This window comes from Triticum aestivum, chromosome 3A (assembly GCF_018294505.1).
Source record: "Triticum aestivum cultivar Chinese Spring chromosome 3A, IWGSC CS RefSeq v2.1, whole genome shotgun sequence".
In the NCBI taxonomy this organism is placed as follows: domain Eukaryota; kingdom Viridiplantae; phylum Streptophyta; class Magnoliopsida; order Poales; family Poaceae; genus Triticum; species Triticum aestivum.
The window spans coordinates 213,326,790-213,349,637 of NC_057800.1; positions in this window are offsets into that span (position 1 = coordinate 213,326,790).

The window sequence follows — 22,848 nt, forward strand, 5'->3', positions numbered from 1 at the left end:
TTGCGAACGTTGAAGTGATCGGATCCACTTGAAGAGGAACACATCGGTAGAAAAGAATTTTAGATGACAATCTCGATGACCAAGAAGGATTAGTATTCACATAGGAGTATGAGAACACCATTTGGGGAAGGTATGGAATCAACATTTGACTTCGAAGCAACTCGAATACCACAACTCAAAAACAAAACAAAGGATTGGCTTGCAAAATAAGCCAGAACAAACATATGATAGAGATTTCGTCCGAAGTTTTCGTGGTGGGGCCTACACGGGCTCGATCGTATAGCACCATCATGTACAAGGCAGTGCACATGACATACGAAGCGTCCCCAAGTCGGCATAGCCAAGGACTCTTTAAGACACAACGAGACCACTGTAATACCAACCGTGAATAGGCGGACCACTAGACGTCGAACCCCAATTTCATATCATACATCTGTCGGAAAGATTTCCTAAGAGCTACTTGAATTCCCACTTATAAACTCCCGAAACTTTCCGGTTATGCAAGCAGGTGTTGGGGATACAGGGGAAGCGTAATATCTCACCCAAAACTAACAAATCCTACATCCAGTTGTATCCATCCTTCAACACATAACCAATAAACCTTTGGAAATCATCTACCTCAACCTTCGAAAAGCATCCGTTATACAAGTTATGGCAATACTCCCGAACTCCCGCCCCAGTACTGGGTGGCGCCGAGGTTATCTCACCAACAACTACATAAAAGAGATTTTCGATGTCGGTGAAACTAAACTCAGGTATTCCAGAACTGCAACGATAAAATTGTGATGACAACACCTCAGAGCTCAACTCCCCGGGACATTGCCACAACCCCTAAATGTCAGGAGGCACCAAGAACAATGTTCTCGTCACAAATCCATCGGAATGATTCCAAGATACCCGCGTGATCCTAAAATTTTTTCTAGTGAAATTTGAGAAGAGAAGAGTCAAAACTCTACGTCAGGATGCCTTACCAGAGCGATGAAGGGACTGGGGAGTAAAAAGAATTCCTAACTCTCCGATATATAATTCCTAAATGACTCAAAACATTTTTTCTAGACTCAACAACGGCTGCTAAAAACGATCAAGCAGTGGGGGCTCCTAAGGTCAGGGAAGGCTCTGATACCAACTTGTAACGCCCTTGATGCCGCTATATATCCCACGTGTCGAAGCACGACTTAGAGGCATAACCGCATTGAAAGCAATGTCGCAAGTGAGGTAATCTTCGCAAACAACCCATGTAGTACAAATAGGGGAAAAGATACATAGTTGGCTTACAATCGCCACTTCACAAAATTACATGAATAAAGCATTACATCATCCAAATTCAATCAAGTTCCGACTACGGAGCCAAAATAAAAGAAGAACCCCAAATGCGACAAGGTCCCCGATCGACCCCAACTGGGATCCACTACTGATCAACTAGAACGAAACAACACAAAGGACAAGATCTTCATTGAGCTCCTCCTGAGCTTGGTTGCGTCATCTGCATGGACTCATCGGCACTTGCAAGCTGGTTTTGGAAGTATCTGTGAGTCACAGGGACTCAGCAATCTCACACCCTTGCTATCAAGACTATTTAAGCTTATGGGTAAGGTAAAAGGTATGAGGTGGAGCTGCAGCAAGCGACTAGCATATATGGTGGCTAACCTATTCGCAAAAGAGAGCGAGAAGAGAAAGCAAAAGCACGGTCGAACAACTATGATCAAGAAGTGATCCTAGAACAACGTACGTCAAGCATAACTCCAACACCGTGTTCACTTCCCGGACTCCGCCGGAAAGAGACCATCACGGTTACACACGCGGTTGATGTATTTTAATTAAGGTCAACTTCAGGTTTTCTACAACCGGACATTAACAAATTCCCATCTGCCCATAACCGCGGGCACGGCTTTCGAAAGTTCAAATCCCTGCAGGGGTGTCCCAACTTAGCCCATAACAAGCTCTCACGGTCAACGAAGGATATTCCTTCTAGCGGGAAGACCCGATCAGACTCGGAATCCCGGTTACAAGACATTTCGATAGGGTAAAACTAATCCAGCAACACCGCCCAAATGTGCCGACAAATCCCGATAGGAGCTGCACATATCTCGTTCTCATGGCACACTCAGATGAGCTCTCCATACAACTAAAACCAAACCTCAAGTTTCCCCGAGGGGGCGTTGCACAGGACTCTAGTTTGGACCAACACTCAGAGGAGCACTGGCCCGGGGGGTTTAAAATAAGATGACCCTTGAGTCTGCAGAACCCAAGGGAAAGAAAAGGCTAGGAGGCAAATGGTAAAACCAATGTTGGGCATTGCTGGAAGAGTTTTATTCAAGGCGAACTGTCAAGGGGTTCCCATTATTACCCAACCGCATAAGGAACGCAAAATCCGAGAACATAACACCGATATGACGGAAACTAGGGCGGCAAGAGTGGAACAAAACACCAGGCATAAGGCCGAGCCTTCCACCCTTTACCAAATATATAGATGCATTAATTAAATAAGAGATATTGTGATATCCCAACAAGTAAACATGTTCCAACAAGGAACAACATCTCCATGTTCCAACAAGGAACTAACTTCAATCTTCACCTGCAACTAACAATGCTATAAGAGGGGCTGAGCAAAGCGGTAACATAGCCAATCAACGGTTTCCTAGGACAAGGTGGGTTAGAGGCTTGGTTCAATAATATAGGAGGCATGTTAAGCAAGTGGTAGGTATCGCAGCATAGGCATAGCAAAAGAGCGAGCATCTAGCAAAGCAAAGATAGAAGTGATTTCGAGGGTATGATCATCTTGCCTGAAATCCCGCAAGGAAGAAGAACGAGTCCATGAAGAAGACAAACGAACGTAGACGAACGAGTCCTCACAAATGCGACGTTACCGGAACCAACCCGAAGAAGCAAACACCGGAAAGAAGAACACAACATAGTAAACAAACATCACATAAGCATGGCACGATGCGCAAACAAGTATGATGCATGCACGGTTTAATGAGGCATGGCATGGCAAAGTGCATAAGCAATCCTACAAATTAAGTGGAGCTCAATATGCAACTCCGTTGCATATTGACGAAACACCACATCAATTATTTAGTGCTCTCTCGTTTAGGTACCCAACAAGATTAAATGTTGTTAGCATGGCAAGAGGTGTCACATGATGAAACTATCTAATCTAGGCAAGTTTAAATGAGGTCGGAACAACAAAACAACAATTCTGGCAAATCCCCATATGCATATATTAGGTTTGGTGCTGTTCTGCCCTATATCAATTTTTATAGTTGTTAAACATGCAAAGTGATGCCACCATGTTCAACTAGGAAAAATTCTACCCCATATACATATAAAGTTTATTACAAACCGAGTTACGATTATGTAGTTATGAAATAAAACATTTTAGCATGGCATATGGGCAAAATTACACAAACAGACTTTTAAACATTTTAAACATAGATGAAAATGGCATATTATGAAACTAGATGAAATTCTAGTCATTTTACATATAAAGTTTGTTTTAATCCGATGCACGGTTAATGAGTTATTATATGGATGAACTCCAGGGACTTTTCTGAAAAACTGCAGTCTCTGGAATAATTAGAAAATACGTGGATCGGGAAAAACACGAATGGGCCAAAACAGAGGCTGGCCCAACAAGCAACGGGAAAAAAATATCAGGCCGAATCTGGTGGATCTGGGTTGGATGGAAACTGCTCACATTGGGCCCCTTGAGGCCTGCGGTTGGAGAGACTGGGCCGCAGCGTCTTGCTGGGCCGCGGGCGGGGCGGATGAGGCACAGAGCAAGGCCAGCCCATGCGAGCGATGCGGTCAGAGGGTGTAGGCGAGGCGCTCGTCTCCCTCACGACAGAGGCAGCAGGGACATGGCAAAGATGCAACGGACGGGGCACGACTGAGGCAAGGCGGCGCGAAGGAGGGCTGGGGATGGGTGATCCATGGCGGAGGCGGCGAGATTTGGCGGTCCTCGGCCAGATCTGATGCAAAACGGAGGCAGTGGTGGACTCGGGGCAATCCTGGACGGCGACGCAGCAGAGGAACGACAACATGGCACGGTGGTGGAAGCTCCTGCTGCTGCAGCTCCAAGAGAGGAAGAGAGGTCAGGGAGGCAGAGAGAGCTTCAGGGAAGGAGAGAAAAGGGGCAGGGCGGTGAGGACGGCCTGCTTGTTCGTGCGAGGAACAGAGCAACTCCGGTGGAAATCGGACGTGGGGAACGAGGACAGCCGGCGGCACTGGTGCGAGCTTTGAGGCGAGCGAGGCGTTCATCTCCTCGAACGCGACGAGGAGGAGGCGGCGCCTATGGTCGAAGATGACAGGAAGAAGCCTGGCTCCATGGGGCTTGAGGACGCTGCTTGAGAGGTGGAGTGTTGGATCGGTGGTGGGTGGCCGATTGGAAAATCAAGGAAGGATTTTGGATCGGGAGGGGATCCCGATGTGGGAGAGGAGTGGCGGCGGGGAGGGACAAGTTCCTAAATTTTAGGGTTGGGTTAAAATATATATAGCATGTGGATATTTGGCTAGGGGCTAATCCGTCCCTTCGATCGTAATCAGACGGTCGGGAAAAATAGGCTAGGGAGCCTAAATAAGAAAATGGTGATATTTTGTAGATGTTTGGGGATGTTCCGAAGACAACGGTAGCGATAGTCCGGGTCGGGTCCGGGACAGTTTTCGGACGCACGCGCGCGAGGAGGGCCGCGGGCTGACGAGAGAGGTTAGGTTGGACCTGGCGGTAGGTAGTGGACTGTGCAGAAGGGCTCGAGCTGAGAGAAGAGAAGAGAGAGATGCCCTGCGACTGTTTCCGGAGACCGAAAACGTCCGACGTTAGACCGGCTATAATGCCGCTATAGTTTAACGGTTGGGCTATCAAACGAACTCCGAATGCGATGAAACTTGGCAGGTGACCTACTAACACTAAAACAACACCGCATGCCAACTTTCACTCCAATCCGAGAACATTTTCCGGCCACTTATAAAATAATATTTCGGACGTGCCACGGGCGCGTGCAAGGGTGTCTGGACTCAGAACAGACAATGGAAGAAACGGGGAGGCCGGAACGGATGCAAGTTTTGAAAACATGATGATGCAATGCACATGATGGCATGGCAAGATGCAACACGCAAGCAAATGACATGGCAACAACGGCGAACAACTGGAAGACACCTGGCACATCGGTCTTGGGGCGTCACACAAATAAATAGAAAAACAAAAACATAAAGCAAAGAGAGAGAAAGAATTACCTGGTCCACTTACCTGGCGGCCCAGCACCGGCCCAGCACTGTAGCTGGTGGCCCAGCCCACCAGTTGACGCCAGTCGTCGTCCTCCAGGCGCCAGGAGGACGAGACGCACGGCGCCCGCGCACGTGCCACGCACCTGCCCGCCTGCCTGCTGCCTCCCCGCCAGTGCGACGCCGCGAGTTTTCTCCGTGGTGCCGTCTGGATTGAGTCCCTCCCTCTCTTTCGCTCTCTCTCCCTCTCCTTCGCTCTCTCTCTCTCTCATGGCCGAGCATGGCCGTCGCCGCCGCTCAATGTTGCCACGGCCACTGGCCCTCCCTCGCCCATCCAACGTGATTGAGAGCTCCGCCACGCCGTCCCTGCCAACTCCACCGAGCCACGTGAGCTGGGAAGCACCGCAACCCCCTCGATGTTGTTGTCTTCTACCTCGGGCCACCGAGATGGCCGGCTCTGATTCGCGCCAAACGGGTCGTCCCCAGCCCCGCCGTCTGCACCCTTCACCTCGCCGTGAGCCCTGGTCCCTTTCCCCCTTCTTTCCTTGTCGTCTACGTGTCGTAACACAGTACCCTACGAGCTCCCGTGCCGTCGTCCGCCATGGCCGGTAGGCCCGTGCTCCTGAGCTCTTCCGCTCACAGCCCAGCATAGCAACGCGCTCAGCGCGTCTCCAGGAGCTCAAAACACCCAACCGCTGCTCCCAACGTGCTCTGTGGCGTCGACTCGGTCGATGCCCGAACTCGGGCCGCCGCAAAAGCTGCCACTGCCGTCGATTTAGTCCACTCCGGCGCGAGCCGTTGCCTCCTTTAGATGCGCGAGACTTCCAGCTTTCCGTAGCCGCAAACCGCGTCCAAAACCGAGCTCTGTGGAGTTTTTCCGAAGCTCGCGGCCACCACTAACCTCACCGGCGGCTAGACGCCGGCAAGTTTGACCGCAGACCGTTGACTCGGTGGGCCCAGGTTGACCCCCTGGGTCACTGACGTGTGGGCCCCAGGCCACTAACTAAACCAGGATTAGTATTAGTTTAACGCTAACTAAATGTAGTTAGTTAACTAACCACTGACCAGTGGGTCCCACTGGTCAGGGTTGAATTGGACCGCGCCCATTGACCGCTGACATCACAGTGACGTCATGCTGACGCAGTAACTCATTTTTCGGATTTATTCTTATATAGGAAATTCCAGAAAATGTTGCAAACTTCAAAAATTCATAGTAATTCAACCGTAACTCCAAATCAAACAAGTTATATATGAAAAATTATCAGAAAAAATCAATCTATCCATCTGTACTGGTTTCATGCATGCTAGAACACTTTAACCTTGCTGATTAGGTGAATCAAGTTAATGCACTAATATGACTTCATGAAATGGGTTTGCATTTGAATCTTTGGTTCAAATGGACTCATTCCAATCTGTTCTAGCTTGCATTAGCCCAAAACACATTCATATTGCCATGTCATCGCATGCATCATATTTTTGCATTGCATTGATTTATGTTCCCTCTTGTTTGCCGGTAATTGTCACCTCTCGATAGACGTGGTTCTTACGATGAGTTCGATGACACCGATGAAGAGTTTTATTATCTTCAGAAGTGCCAGGCAAGCAAAACCCCCTTGTTCATTCCGATACAATCCCACTCTCTCGCTCCTGCTCTCTTTTACTGCATTAGGACAACAACGATTCAACTGTTACATGTTGCGGTAGTTGAACCCCTTTCCTCTGCATGACCTGTCATTGCCATAGTAAATAGATGAAACCCACTAGCATGAGTAGGAGTTGTTTGAGCCCTGATGTGCCTACTCATTCATGCTTGTTTGTCATGCCTGCTATTGCATAGAGTTGCGTCAGGTCTGATTCATCGGGAATGAATCGGAGGTGTGTGAACATGTCCTACTGTGTGTGAGCTAAGTGTGTGAACACGTTTTGGTAAAGGTAGTGGTGAGAGGCCATGTAGGAGTACATGGTGGGTTGTCTCATTGAAACCGTCCTCAGGAACTGAGTTCTGTGTCTGTGATCCATGAACAACTACTACCACTCATTGGGATCCTTAATTGACCCTCTCGGCTTGTTAATCACCCTAGTACTCTGTCCAGGAGTTGCAACTAGTTTCTGGTGTTTGTAGGTTATGTGTTGGCGGCCGTGCGTAGCGCTGACCCCAGGGGTGGGCTATGTTGCGGTAGATACACCGTGGCACGGTGTACCGGGCGCCCGTTTGGTGTCTCAGGAACCCTGTTCACATCGTTCGGGGCCGTATGTGGAAACCTCGGCCGGACTGCCTGCGGATGGAACCTGGATAGGCGATAAACCTGGACTAGAGACTTAAGTGTTTAGGTAGGCCGTGGCCGACACCCTCGTTGGGCTTCCACTTGAAGGTTGCCGAGTACATGTCGTGTAAACGACGGTAAGTGGTGGGAGTGTGTGTGAAGAAGTACACCCCTGCAGGGTTATCATTATCTATTCGAATAGCCGGATTCCTCGGATATGGAAACTTGGACCCCTTGCATAGTTCATAGACAAGTGAAAGTGGATACCCTAAAACTCGCAAGATAAGCGTGAGTGCTATGGATGGCCTTCTCGTAGGGAGACGGGAGCGGATCCATAGTGGTGTATTGAATGGTGAATATGTGGACTCGTGTGCGCCACCTCAAAAGAGTTGCTTGCAGTCGTAGTTCAGGTTAGCCACTGAGTCAAAGCTGGCTTGCTATAGTTAAACTCCACCATCCCCCCTTGTTGATACTGATGCATATGTAGCTAGTTCTGATGTAAGTCTTGCTGAGTACCTTTGTACTCACGTTTGCTTAATTTATGTTTTGCAGAGAGAGACTTCAGTCTCGCTAGTAGTTCCGCGTGGACTTTGACGTTTAGCTTGATACCTCAGCTATGATCTTGTGCCCTCGGCAGGATCTGGTAGATAGTCATGCTTCTTAGCCTTTTTCCATTTGTAGATGTCTGTACTCAGACATGTTAAGCTTCCGCATGTGCTTGATTTGTATGCTGTGATTGTTGGGTCATGAGACCCATGTTTGTAATATCTCGATCCTTGGAGCCTAAGGAATAAATACTTGAGTTGTAGAGTTATGTTGTGATGCCATGTTGTATTTACACATATCGAGCATATTGTGTGTATGATTGAAATGCTTGGTATGTGTGGGATCCGACAATCTAGTTGTTTATCCTTGGCAGCCTCTCTTATGGGGAAATGTAGTCTAGTGCTTCCATGAGCCATAGTAGTCCGCTACAGCCCTGTTCACCGGAGTCCTGCTAGCCCAGCACTACTGCTCAGGACACTTGACTGGCCGACATGTGTTTCACTTCGTTCCTGTGTCTGTCCCTTCGGGGAAATGTCACGCGGTGACATCCGGAGTCCTGCCTAGCCTGCTACAGCCCGGGTTCCCGGAGTCCTGTTAGCCCAGTGCTATAGCCCAGATTCACACGCTGCTGACCGACATGCTCGATGTGATTCATGTATGCCTGTCCACATAGGTTGGTGCCGCTTTGGGTTCATGACTAGACATGTCGGCCCGGGTTCTCTGTCATGTGGATGCTAGCGACACTATCATATACGTGAGCCAAAAGGCACAAACGGTCCCGGGCCATGGTAAGGCAACACCCGGGGGGATACCATGCGTGAGGCCGCAAAGTGATATGAGGTGTTACCGGCTAGATTGATGTGACTTGGAATCGGGGTCCTGACAGCGGGAGCAGCAGGGCACAGCGGCAACAGCAGACGGTGAGCAGCAGCGACGGCTGTGGTCGTGGGGCAGCGTCAGCGGGCAAGGGCGGGCGGCAGCGGCTGCGAGCGTGCACGTGCGGGCATGTAAGCGGGTGTAGAGGCGCACGGTCAGGGCACAAGGCAGGAGAGCCAGGGTCGCTGGTTTGCGGCGGTGGCTACGTGAGCCTGACGGATTCGATGCCACAGCGCGCTGCTGGACGAGTTGAGGAGCTCGGTGGCCTTCCTGGAAGCGCAGGAATCAACGGGGACACTTGGCCGACCGTCTGGTGGCTTGGACCGCCGGTAGCAAATAAGCAGCGGCGCAGGCCTCAGCCATGGCGCGACGACGTCCTACGGCATCGAATCGAATGGGAAAAGAGTGGGGGGGGGGAATCGTCATAGGGGCTCACAGAGGACTCGGTGGTGAGCTTGGGGGAGCAACACAGCGTCGAACGATGACGAATCGAAGCAGCGAGGAGTGGCGTCCGAAGGTTGAAGAAGGCCTCGATCCGATCGATGTGGTGATGCTCTGCTCGGGATCCTCCTTGTAGACGAGGTAGAAGTTGCCGACGGAGCTCCTCGACATGGAGATGCGGCGAGGAAGAGCCGGTGGCCACGGCAACGAGGCTGTCCGAAGCAACAGCGATTCAGGCACGACAGGGAGGGCGAGGGGGAGAGATGGGGGCGCTAGGGAGAAGGGGCCTAGGGTTCCCGGGCATGGATGACCTTGTAGGTCAACGGGGGCGACTGGGGATGGCCGTGGACGGCCGACGCGTGGAGCATCGGTGGCGCCAACGCGCACGCTGCGTCCACCGTGCCCCTAGTGAACAGGGGAAGGAGATGATGCGGTGGTGGGCTGGGCCGTAGGATACTGGGCTGGCAGGCCTAAGTGCACAGTGCACTTAGGCCTGTTTCATTTCTTTCTCTTTTTTCTATTATTTTCTTTTGTTTATTTTGTTTCCTTTTTACTTTCTATTTATGTTAGTTTTGATAATATACAAAAATGGCACCTAAAATAGGGTTTCAAATAATTCCTTTGCTACAAAAAGTTTGGTGATTTAATTATTTAGTTTGCATTCTTTTATAATCTAAAAAGGTATTTAAATAATTGTTTTGGTCCTTGTTTTAATTATTTCAGGGCAATACAACACATTATAAAATGTGGTTTCTTCACCAATATTTATTATGGATTATTTGCCACATTTCGAACACTTCAGTTTTCATGTTTGAAAAGTTTTATCGTTTAACTTTAATTCAAATTTGAATTTGAATCAGTTTTGATCTAATGTGAGATTAACAATAGTAACCGAGGTGACGTGGCATCATTAGCATGGAATTACTGTAGCTTAATTATTCGGGCGTCACAACAGCCTCCTGAGTAGAGGTGTTCTTGAGCTCGATGAGCTGGTGTGCTTGACGGTGATCTGAATGATCCGTCCCAGATGAGCCGATCCTTGACTACGGTGGTGGCTAGTCCTATTTATAGAGGCCCTGGTCCTCTTTTGAAATGTTTAGGCGGGAAGGGGTCCCACAATGGCCAATTTCGAAAGGGGCAACTAGTACAAGTTATCCTAACGAAAGGTGGTCTTTGCCTGCCAAAGGCTCTGGTAGTGACGCCGCCGTGGGCTCCGCTGTGACCTCTGTCCTGCCGTCCTGCTAGTCTTGGTCTTGTTGCACCAATATGGCAACCTTTTCCTGATGCCTCGGGATTCCTCGCCTGCGCCTGGTTCTTTAGCATCAAAGAGGAAACTGGCACTCTGCGCCTGCCTGGCTTCGTTCGTCATGGCTTACGTCATGCGGACCTCATGAGGTGCCCCTTGCATAGATATCTTCGCTCCTCGGGAGCCAGCCTAGCGAGGCTGCCCAGAGGAGGTCTTGGTGTCGTCCGCCTCGCGAGGCTTGGCCCCTCGCGAGGGTCTTGAGTGACTGCTGATGAAGATGGTCCATACCAGGCCGTTGGTGGAGCCACGCCCTGGACCACAGGGAGGCAAGTCTGGGTACCCCCATTCCAAGGACGCCAACACATGTAACTGGGCCAGCCCACCCGAGGAGAGTGTGGGCGCTGTGTAACGCCCCGAGACCGATGTGCCAGGTGTCGTGCAGTTATTCACTGTTGTTGCATTGTCTTTGCTTGCGTGTCATGCATTGCATATCATGTCATCATGTGCATTTCATTTGCATACATGTTCGTCTCATGCATCCGAGCTTTTTCTCCGTTGTCCGTTTTGCATTCCGGCGTTCCGTTCTCTTCTGGTGGTCATTTCCACCTTCTTCTCATATGTGGGGATTAAACATTTCCGGATTGGACCGAGACTTGCCAAGCGGCCTTGGTTTACTACCGGTAGACCGCCTGTCAAGTTTCGTACCATTTGGACTTTGTTTGATGCTCCAACGGTTAACCGAGGGACCGAGAAGGCCTCATGTGTGTTGCAGCCCAACACCCCTCCAATTTGGTCCAAAACCCACCAAAAATCTCTCCATCATCTCGGTCGTTCGATCACGATTGCGTGGCCGAAAACCGCACCTCATTTGGACTCTCCTAGTTCCCTCTACCTATAAATATGTGCTCCCCTTCCGAAATTCGTGGATGAACCCTAGATCTTCCTCCTCCGCGCGCCGGACATGTCCACTCTGCCGCCGGACATGTCCGCCTCCGCCCCTCGTCCAACCAGATCGCGCCACGTCAGCACCCATGCCGCCCCACTTCGCCGCCGGCCCGTGAGGCCCGAACCGGACCCGCCCCGGGCCGCGCCGGACTCGAGGAGGCCCGTGCCTCCGCCGCCGTCCCCGCGTTACCGGAGCTCCGCGCCGGCTTCGTCTCCGGCCGCCGCCGGCCAGCAGCACGCCGGAGCCGACCGAGCCGACCGCGCCGCCCTGCCGCCTGGAGGCCCGCTCCCAGCCGGACCCCGCGCCGCCCAGCTTCGCCGACCTCCGCCCGAGCCGCTGCTCTGCCCAGGGCTTCTCACACCGGCGAGCCCGCACCACCGCGCTCCGCCGCCCTGTTGCGTCGCCCCGCCGCCTTCCTCTCGCCTAGGGCGCCGCCCCTTTCCGCCGCGCACCGCCAACGCAACCACCACGCGCCGCCCCAACGCTGCACGCAGGCCCCGCCGCTTCTTCCTCGCCGCCGGCCACCTCCCTGCTCGCCGAAGTCCGCGAAGACTCGCCGGAGTCCAAGTCTGGCCAGATTTGGGTCGGGTTGGATCAGATCCATCCATCCCTCCAACCAAACAGCCCCGCGCCGCCCGGATCCCTCCGTCCCGCGTTGACTTTCGCGGAGGTATAATTTCACTAAGTCCCCGAAATTCCCAGATTCATATGCTTCATCATGTCGTAACTACGCATCCGTAGATCCTTTTTGCGCATATAGCGTATCAAAATGTTCGTCTCAGAGAGCACATCATTTCATATCATTGCATCATTTTCATTTGAGTTCATCTTGATGCCCGAAATGCTGTTAGAAGAGTGATATTTGAGTTAATTGTCAGATCTGCTGCTCCATTTAGATATTTGTCATTTTTGCCATGATTATTGTGTGCATCATATGTGTAACATCCCAAAATTCAAAATTTTGGAATGTTATAATAAATAGATAGATTTGATTGATTGTTTGATTGATTGTCTGAAAGTGAGTGAATTCGAAACTTTTGAAAGTAAATGAGAGGGAATAAAAGGACTTTCCCAAGCTTTCATATTTGCTTTCTGATCTCCATGAATTCAAATTCTTTTCAACACAAAACCCTAGAGAGAAGATGACATGACTTCTTCCATTTAAAATGAAAAGGGTGTTTGAAAAATATTTGAATTCCATCGGGAAATATTTTCCAAATCAGAAACTTTATGCAACTCAATGATTTTCACGAGAGAAGGTAAAATGACTTCTTCAAATTATGAAATATGAGTTGGGAGTTTCAAAGGATCAATTTCAACTCCTTTTGGAATTAATTTTCAATTTGGATTTATTTGAGTTTTATTCAAATTATTTTTCTCCAAAAATAAAATATATGGAAAATAGGGTAACATGATTCCCTACATTAGAAAATTGGAGAAAAATTAATTTGAAATCATTTTGGTATTTTTAAAATGATTTTAGTTGGATTTTAATAGACCAGTAGCACTCTTTGTTTTATCTGAATTTGTGTGGATTTTATTTGAAGTTATAAAAATGTTCATGTCGTAGAAAATCTTTTTCTGAAAATTTTGATATATAATATGCCTATATAATATTTATAGTTATCTCGTTTTATTATTTTTATTTGTCTGGAAAGGTTTTTTTTTAAAAAGATCTTCCCGCCATAACTGGGCCGGCCCAGCTCCCAGCCGAGGCCCAGCCCAGCTCGCCCAACCGCTCCCATCTTCCTCCTGTGCGGGAGTCCGCCGCCCGCACGCCCTGCCGGCGCCGCCGTGACCGGGCGGGAGTCCGCAGCTCCGCCCCGGCCCCTCGCGCAAGGAATCGCCTCGCGCCCCTCTTAAAGGGCACGCCCGGTCCCGTTTCCCTCGGAGCCCGAGCCGCCAGAAGCCGCGCCGCCGCCGGAAGCCGTAGCCGCCGCCCTCGTCGCCGTCGACCGCCGCCGATGCTACCACTGCAACCGCCACTCCACGCCGCCCCTCCCCGTGCTCTTCGCTGCCTCCCGCGATGCCCGAAGCCGCCGCTCCGGCCGAGACCGAAGCCGCCGCCGTCGTCCTCCCCGACTCCGGTGATCGCCGCGGTAACCGCCGCCTCCAGTCCGTTGGATCTGGATCCAACGATCCAGATCTTTCTGTTTTTTTGCTTCATTTTGTTTTTTTAGAGAACGTTCGCTGGTTAGAGTTAGAAAGTGAGCGTTCGCTCAGTAGGTTTTTTTTCTTTTTCTGCTTATTTTACGTCAAGGATCTATCCGTGAATATAATTATGTACAGATTGGCCCCTACTTTTCAAACGACCACAACTCTTTGCTCGTTAGTCCAAATCCAACGAAACCAACACCACTTCTTCGTATGAACCCCTCTATCCATTAATCCAACTCAAACATGTTTTGAAAGTTTTAAAAATTGAATTAGACCAGATTTGAATTCAAACTTCGTTTGATCATAACTTGAGTTTCGTAGCTCCGTTTGAGTTGATTCTTTTGGCAAATCGAAGCTCTTGACCTAAACATTCTAATAAGGCCAAATTCACATAATTTTGGTACTGTTAGAAATTGTTTTATGTTGCAAGAGTTATTTGTTTGGTTTTGTTGTTTTCCGAATCGACTTCTTCGATCTTTCTGATCTTTTGAGTGATTGCTTATGTGTGGTTACTATTGCTTGATTACTATAGATTGACCGGAGTGTGATGAGTAGATCTATCAAGAGTTTTGAGTGCGAATCATCTTCATCAACATTGCAGGCAAGTTCACACTTTGATCATATCCCCTTCCATACCCAGTTTTTTTGCATTAGATCAATCTTCACACATTGCATGATTAGGATCTAATTAAATTGTGGGATGGGAAGTAGATGAGGTAGTACCTATTACCTGTTTATTATCAAACCTTTGGGAGTTACTTCTACGTTTGCTTATTATGCCATGCTATGCTAGTAGACGTGGATTGGGTTTTGAGAGTATCCATGACAGATGTGAGATTGTTAATTAATGGTTTACTTAAGGTGGCAACTTAAACACACATCTGGGTGGATTGAGGCACCTGGTTATTCTAGGATTGCCTGTCTAGGCACCTGGGTAATCCAGGACTTGCCTGTTTTCTTTTGGACCGCCACCCAGGCTCAAAGGGATCATGAGATTTTTCAAACTAGAAACTTCCGTGTGCAGCCACAAGCCATTATGGGCTCTGGCATAGTTGATTAAGTCGTGCAAACTCTTATAGGGTAGACTAGCAGATGTAGGGGAAAGTAGGTGTACAGGTCTATCCATCGTATGGTGCTAGCGCTTCTGAAAGACTGTGTCTCGGTCATCCGTTTCTCAAACACCATGTAGTGCGAGAAATCCAACGGAGGCGATCGAGTCTTGTGGGGAAAAGTGCGCAAACCTCTGCAGAGTGTATAAACTAATCATGATTAGCCATGTCCCCGGTTATGGACATCTTGAGTATCTAGTTCTTGGATTATCCTGTTGATCTCATCACGTTACTTTAAATGAATATTCTTGGGTTTTAATGATGATGCTTAATTGGGATTGAGAATGCTGTCAACCATTCTCAATGTTCAACAACCACCATGATAGTTAATTAAAATGTATTCCTTTGCAGTAGGGAAAAATTGGCTTTTCGCAAAAACCTTATAACCATAGAGCTTTTCCACCAGCCAAATATGCATGTAGCGATAGCCTTTATTCATCATTCTCTATGGTGTGAATTTGCCAGTACATTCAATGTACTGACCCTCTGTGGCTGCAATGTCTCATGTTGCAGGATTATCTTACGACGAGTAAGTGATATGTTAGGGTTACGATTTCTACACTCAACTTTGCCGTTGGTGTTGATGGGAATCCACAACCTTGTTACTTCCGCTATTTTGGATTTGAGGTAATAGTATTTACGTTACTTTTACATGTGATTTACCTCTGTTATAAATCCTCGAGTACTGTGTGTGTCAGCATACCGATCCAGGGATGACACTTAAGCACAGAGACTTGACCCATTCGGGTTAGGTCGCTACAAGATGGTATTAGAGCACATGTTGACTGTAGGACGTGACCCTAGAAACTGGCAAGCCCATAGAAAAGATTTTTCTCTAAAACTTTACTCTTCAAAAGGATCTTTTACCTCTCTTCTCTTCTGAGCTTATTCAAAATTCCCTTTAGTGAGACCATACCCCTTTCCACTTTTGACCACACGAAGATTCGACTGATGAGACCACTCCAAGAAGTACAAGATATCGGACAACTAAGACCACTTCGAAATGAAGAGTATTTTCCGTGCATCTGAATAATGGAAACAACAACGGTTGAAGACCGAGGACAAGTAGAATTTGAAAGCTCTAAAGAATTTCTAGATTTGTGTGACCTAGGAAGGCAACCCTTATGGAACTTGACAGACTATGGAAGTTGTCAATACCCGAGATCAAGGTGTATCGGAGAAAGACCGGAGCATGAAGCATGAGAACTCAAAGTTTTGTCGAAAACCCTAAGGCAGGGGATATCAATTATGGAAGATAGCTCATGGCAATGACAAGGGCAGAAACACGGTTATCCGTGATGTCATCACCCGCTAATGCTATTGTCACCGTGCTGAGTTAAGGATGCGTGTCTTCAGAATGGATTTGATGGAAGAAGGCTGATGGAGCACCTATCATAAGATGAAGTTTTAGCCCTAGCCGGTGTATCACCAGGATCTGGAGTAGTACATCAAGAAGTTTAAAATGGAGCTCCAGGAAGTCGTATTAGATAAGGAAGCATTTCGTGAAGAACTCAGGACCTAAAAGTTGAAAGTAGCCAAGCTAGAGTAGAAAAACCTCAAGATACCGAAGATTCGTCAGGAACGAAAGGACCATAGTGCCAATAGTTCATGTCAAGGATGTTGAAACCCGGAAGTTTTGAACACAACTCCAGAATACTAAAGGACGTCACGAGAGACTTCGCGTCAACAGAGTTGATTTGGCAAAAGAACTTGAGAAAGACAAGCATGATCGGAAAAAGCCATTGGAGGCATGAACAAGGCTTGAAGATTTTGGAGACGTTGAAGATTTATTGACCTTTAGAAGACCAAACCCCTGTTATATACCTACTTTAGATGCGACGTTTGTGAGCTGTCATTTGTTTGCTGTTTTTCCCGACAGCCACAAATAAAATCTGTCTTTTCAAAACTTTTGTTTGTATTGTGTGTATCCCTCTCTATCTCTCTTATCTCACCCCATAACCCATAGACCCAATAGATGATGAATGGAGATGAGCTCGTATTTGCTAAACCGATGAGTCAATTGGAGATGGACCGATGGATTCAGAACATGGAAGATCACATGGAGAATAACCCTATAGTTGGAAATGATATGACCCAGCATGCTCTTTAGTGCTTTGAAAGAGGTGCTTCTACTTGGTGGAGGATATACCAAACCATGAATGGATGGCAAGGAGTAACCACTTGGAAAGAATTTAAGTTGACTTTGCCAAAGTCTCGGTTTGTGTCCCAGAAGTTGAAACCTTATGGAAAGGATATGAAGAAACCTTGTGCAGACAGGATTTGTGGAGAAATCGGACACACCCATAAAGAACGCAAGGATGAGTGCCCTAATTGTGAAGGAAGTCACCCAGTTGAAGAATGCCCAAATAGGCAGATTACTTGTTTCTTGTGTGAAGGGACTACCCACTATCCTGCGCAGTGTCACATTTACCCCATGGTACAACGAACCATCCAGCAGAAGAAAGAAGTAATTAAAGGAGCCCTCATGGAAATTTTAGAAGAAACTATGATGAAGGAAGGGGTGGAGGACACGCCCAAAGAAGAACCAATTAAACCCTGCACTAAGTCTTGCTATTCATGTGGAGAAGAAGGACACATCTCCCAAAATTGTTTGAATGGGGATCTAATAGAATTCCCGACAGATGAAGTAGAATATGACCCACAGGAAATAGAAGCCCTAATTGGAATGGAAAGGTCCAGGAAGAGAAGCAGATTGGATTCCAGGAGGGACCTGAGTCATATTACCTGTTATAGGTGCAAGGAGTCAGGGCACTACCTCAACAATTGCCCAAAAAGGAAACCTCGATACTTGTCAGAAGTAATATGTTTTAATTGTAAAGGAGCAGGGCACTTTGCTAGAGAATGCCCCAAGGAGAAGGAAACTTGTGCTAGATAGTTGAGTTTGCAACAAAAGAAATGGAGTAGTAGAAGTGAGATTTCTCTTTTATATTGAAGTGTTGAGTTGAGACATGTAATGGAGAAGTGAGAGATTGTAATCATTTGAGAATGAATAAAGTAGCATCGTTGGTACTGATATGGATTTTATGAGTTGTTACTCTAGGAAGAAGGATTTTGACCATTTTTGAGGATAAGAGAAATATGGTCTATGGAAGATTTGTGCATTTTAAGGGTGGTAGTACCCTGTAATGGATTTCGGACAAAATGAATATGAGTTTTGTATCGATATGTGTGATGCCCCAAGAGTATATGGGATGAAGTTGGAGACCGTCAGTTGTTTGGACCAAATGTGATCAAGGAGTCACAAGAGAATGTTAAGTTGATTCAAGATAGACTGAAGGTAGCTCAGTCCAGGCAGAAGAGTTATGTAGACTCAAAAAATCAAGGAGGTAGTCTATGAAATTGGAGATAGAGCATGTCTTCATGTGTTCCCTCTGTGAGGAGTTAAACGAATTGGAGTTAAGGTAAAGTTAGCCCCGAGATTTGTAGGACCATACCGAGTTTTGGAGCGTATGAGAGAAGTGGCCTACAAGTTGGAGTTACCCGAAGGGCTGTCAGGAGTTCAGGATGTGTTTCACGGTTCCCAGTTGAAGAAGTGCCATGCAGAGATGGCCAATATTCCCGTGTAAGGACGCTTGACCGTGGAAAGGATAATGATGTTCCACGAAGTGGAATATGGACTTCATAAGTATAAATTTTTATCTCGGTATGAGGGATACCCCACGCGGATGAAGAGATGAGTTACCTTTGGATATAAAGGTGGTATGATGTTGGAAATATGGAACAATGGAAATTCCATGATGAGTCTGAGTAATCATGTCCTAGTTTGGTGCCAATAGACGGAAGGAAGACAGTACAATTGGATGGATTTAAGAATACTAGGAAGTTGGAAGTTGGAATAATGATCAGTTGCCCGATGATAAGTTCAAGGACTACAAGTGATGAGATGTGCCATAACCCACAGGCCCAGGACCTGCCAAGAAGCAAGCACATTCTTGCTGAAGGAAAAACCCTGGAAGTGGATATACCTTTGTCGACAGACGATTTTATAGGAGTTTACGCAAAACCTGAGAGTTGTGAAGGAACGATAGATGTTTGTCTGGCTTGCAGAATCAATGGATTATTCCGAACTTGGTTCGTCGATGAGATAAATTCTGCAATGCTTGTGAGGATGACCGAGTGTTACAGTGCGAGATTCGCTAAACCGTATACAAGGTAATGATTTGAGTGCGGGATGGATTGATCACCATACCGACTTACTCTTATTATTCGCCTTGCTATATGGGATGGTAAATCTGAGTGACTTACCTATAGTGGAGAGACGACAATCAAAACCTTGTTTAAGCCTTAGAATGGTATAGGTATTTTTCCCTTGTACAAGGTAGCTTTTGCCAACCATAGGTTATACGGTGAGGATCAACCCAGACCCATTTCCTGCAGGAGAAACCATAAATTGTTGACCACCATGAGATATCGATAGTTGTTTAGTATTGGCGCCAGACCCGTCAGCTAAGAAGACCCAGTCATGGAAGAACCTTACCAAGATGAAAGGACAGAAGAATTGTGGTAAAGGTTATGCCACTACCGGAAGAGCCCAGAGAAGGAATTATCCTGAAGATCTGAGAAGACCGACACTGTCAACAATAAGGATGAAGTATATGAGTATTGATGAGACCGTAACGATGTTTCTAAGGGTGGTAGCACCCCAGACCCCGGAGACGATTGATGGATTTTTTAGGAGACCCCAATCCTAACCTATTTCTTGCTAGCCTCTCTGAATCTCGAGGACGAGATTCCTTTTAAGGGTGGTAGGTTTGTAACATCCCAAAATTCAAAATTTTGGAATGTTATAATAAATAGATAGATTTGATTGATTGTTTGATTGATTGTCTGAAAGTGAGTGAATTCGAAACTTTTGAAAGTAAATGAGAGGGAATAAAAGGACTTTCCCAAGCTTTCATATTTGCTTTCTGATCTCCATGAATTCAAATTCTTTTCAACACAAAACCCTAGAGAGAAGATGACATGACTTCTTCCATTTAAAATGAAAAGGGTGTTTGAAAAATATTTGAATTCCATCGGGAAATATTTTCCAAATCAGAAACTTTATGCAACTCAATGATTTTCACGAGAGAAGGTAAAATGACTTCTTCAAATTATGAAATATGAGTTGGGAGTTTCAAAGGATCAATTTCAACTCCTTTTGGAATTAATTTTCAATTTGGATTTATTTGAGTTTTATTCAAATTATTTTTCTCGAAAAATAAAATATATGGAAAATAGGGTAACATGATTCCCTACATTAGAAAATTGGAGAAAAATTAATTTGAAATCATTTTGGTATTTTTAAAATGATTTTAGTTGGATTTTAATAGACCAGTAGCACTCTTTGTTTTATCTGAATTTGTTTGGATTTTATTTGAAGTTATAAAAATGTTCATGTCGTAGAAAATCTTTTTCTGAAAATTTTGATATATAATATGCCTATATAATATTTTTAGTTATCTCGTTTTATTATTTTTATTTGTCTGGAAAGGTTTTTTTTTAAAAAGATCTTCCCGCCATAACTGGGCCGGCCCAGCTCCCAGCCGAGGCCCAGCCCAGCTCGCCCGACCGCTCCCATCTCCCTCCTGTGCGGGAGTCCGCCGCCCGCACGCCTTGCCGGCGCCGCCGTGACCCGGCGGGAGTCCGCAGCTCCGCCTCAGCCCCTCGCGCAGGGAATCGCCTCGCGCCCCCTCTTAAAGGGCACGCCCGGTCCCGTTTCCCTCGGAGCCCGAGCCGCCAGAAGCCGCGCCGCCGCCGCCGGAAGCCGTAGCCGCCGCCCTCGTCGCCGTCGACCACTGCCGACGCTACCACTTCAACCGCCGCTCCACGCCGCCCCTCCCCGTGCTCTTCGCTGCCTCCCGCGACGCCCCAAGCTGCCGCTCCGGCCGAGACCGAAGCCGCCGCCGTCGTCCTCCCCGACTCCGGTGATCGCCGCGGTAACCGCCGCCTCCCGTCCGTTGGATCTGGATCCAACGATCCAGATCTTTCTGTTTTTTTGCTTCGTTTTTTAGAGAACGTTCGCCGGTTAGAGTTAGAAAGTGAGCGTTCGCTCAGTAGGTTTTGTTTTCTTTTTCTGCTTATTTTACGTCAAGGACCTATCCGTGAATATAATTATTTACAGATTGGCCCCTAGTTCAAACGACCACAACTCTTTGCTCGTTAGTCCAAATCCAACGAAACCAACGCCCACTTCTTCGTTATGAACCCCTCTATCCATTAATCCAACTCAAACATGTTTTGAAAGTTTTAAAATTTGAATTAGACCAGATTTGAATTCAAACTTCGTTTGATCATAACTTGAGTTTCGTAGCTCCGTTTGAGTTGATTCTTTTTGCAAATCGAAGCTCTTGACCTAAACATTCTAATAAGGCCAAATTCACATAATTTTGGTATTGTTAGAAATTGTTTTATGTTGCAAGAGTTATTTGTTTGGTTTTGTTGTTTTCCGAATCGACTTCTTCGATCTTTCTGATCTTTTGAGTGATTTCTTATGTGTGGTTACTATTGCTTGATTACGATAGATTGACCGGAGTGTGACGAGTAGATCTATCAAGAGTTTTGAGTGCGAATCATCTTCATCAACATTGCAGGCAAGTTCACACTTTGATCATATCCCATTGCATACCCAATTTTTTTGCATTAGATCAATCTTCACACATTGCATGATTAGGATCTAATTAAACTGTGGGATGGGAAGTAGATGAGGTAGTACCTATTACCTGTTTATTATCAAACCTTTGGGAGTTACTTCTACGTTTGCTTATTATGTCATGCTATGCTAGTAGACGTGGATTGGGTTTTGAGAGTATCCATGATAGATGTGAGATTGTTAATTAATGGTTTACTTAAGGTGGCAACTTAAACACACATCTGGTTGGATTGAGGCACCTGGTTATTCTAGGATTGCCTGTGTAGGCACCTGGGTAATCCAGGACTTGCCTGTTTTCTTTTGGACTGCCACCCAGGCTCAAAGGGATCATGAGATTTTTCAAACTAGAAACTTCCGTGTGCAGCCACAAGCCATTATGGGCTTTGGCATAGTTGATTAAGTCGTGCGAACTCTTACAGGGTAGACTAGCAGATGTAGGGGAAAGTAGGTGTACCGATCTATCCATCGTAAGGTGCTAGCGCTTCTGAAAGACTGTGTCTCGGTCATCCGTTTCTCAAACACCATGTAGTGCGAGAAATCCAACGGAGGCGATCGAGTCTTGTGGGGAAAAGTGCGCAAACCTCTGTAGAGTGTATAAACTAATCATGATTAGCCGTGTCCCCGGTTATGGACATCTTGAGTATCTAGTTCTTGGATTATCCTGTTGATCTCATCACGTTACTTTAAATGAATATTGTTGGGTTTTAATGATGATGCTTAATTGGGATTGAGAATGCTGTCAACCATTCTCAATGTTCAACAACCACCATGATAGTTAATTAAAATGTATTCCTTTGCAGTAGGGAAAAATTGGCTTTTCGCAAAAACCTTATAACCATAGAGCTTTTCCACCAGCCAAATATGCATGTAGCGATAGCCTTTATTCATCATTCTCTATGGTGTGAATTTGCCAGTACATTCAATGTACTGGCCCTCTGTGGCTGCAACGTCTCATGTTGCAGGATTATCTTACGACGAGTAAGTGATACGTTAGGGTTACGATTTCTACACTCAACTTTGCCGTTGGTGTTGATGGGAATCCACAACCTTGTTACTTCCGCTATTTTGGATTTGAGGTAATAGTATTTACGTTACTTTTACATGTGATTTACCTCTGTTATAAATCCTCGAGTACTGTGTGTGTCAGCATACCGATCCAAGGATGACACTTAAGCACAGAGACTTGACCCATTCGGGTTAGGTCGCTACAATATGCCCATGAGCTCTACATATGTTTTGTTAAGGGTTTTGCCATCTTTCCAGAGGTGCAACCCATGTATTTTTGTGATGTGTGTGGTGACTAGCACAAGCTTGCAAAGTGAGGCACTTGGTAATGCTGATTTCAGGGACTTGGCATTTCCACTAAGTCCTTGGACTATTTATTTCATTAT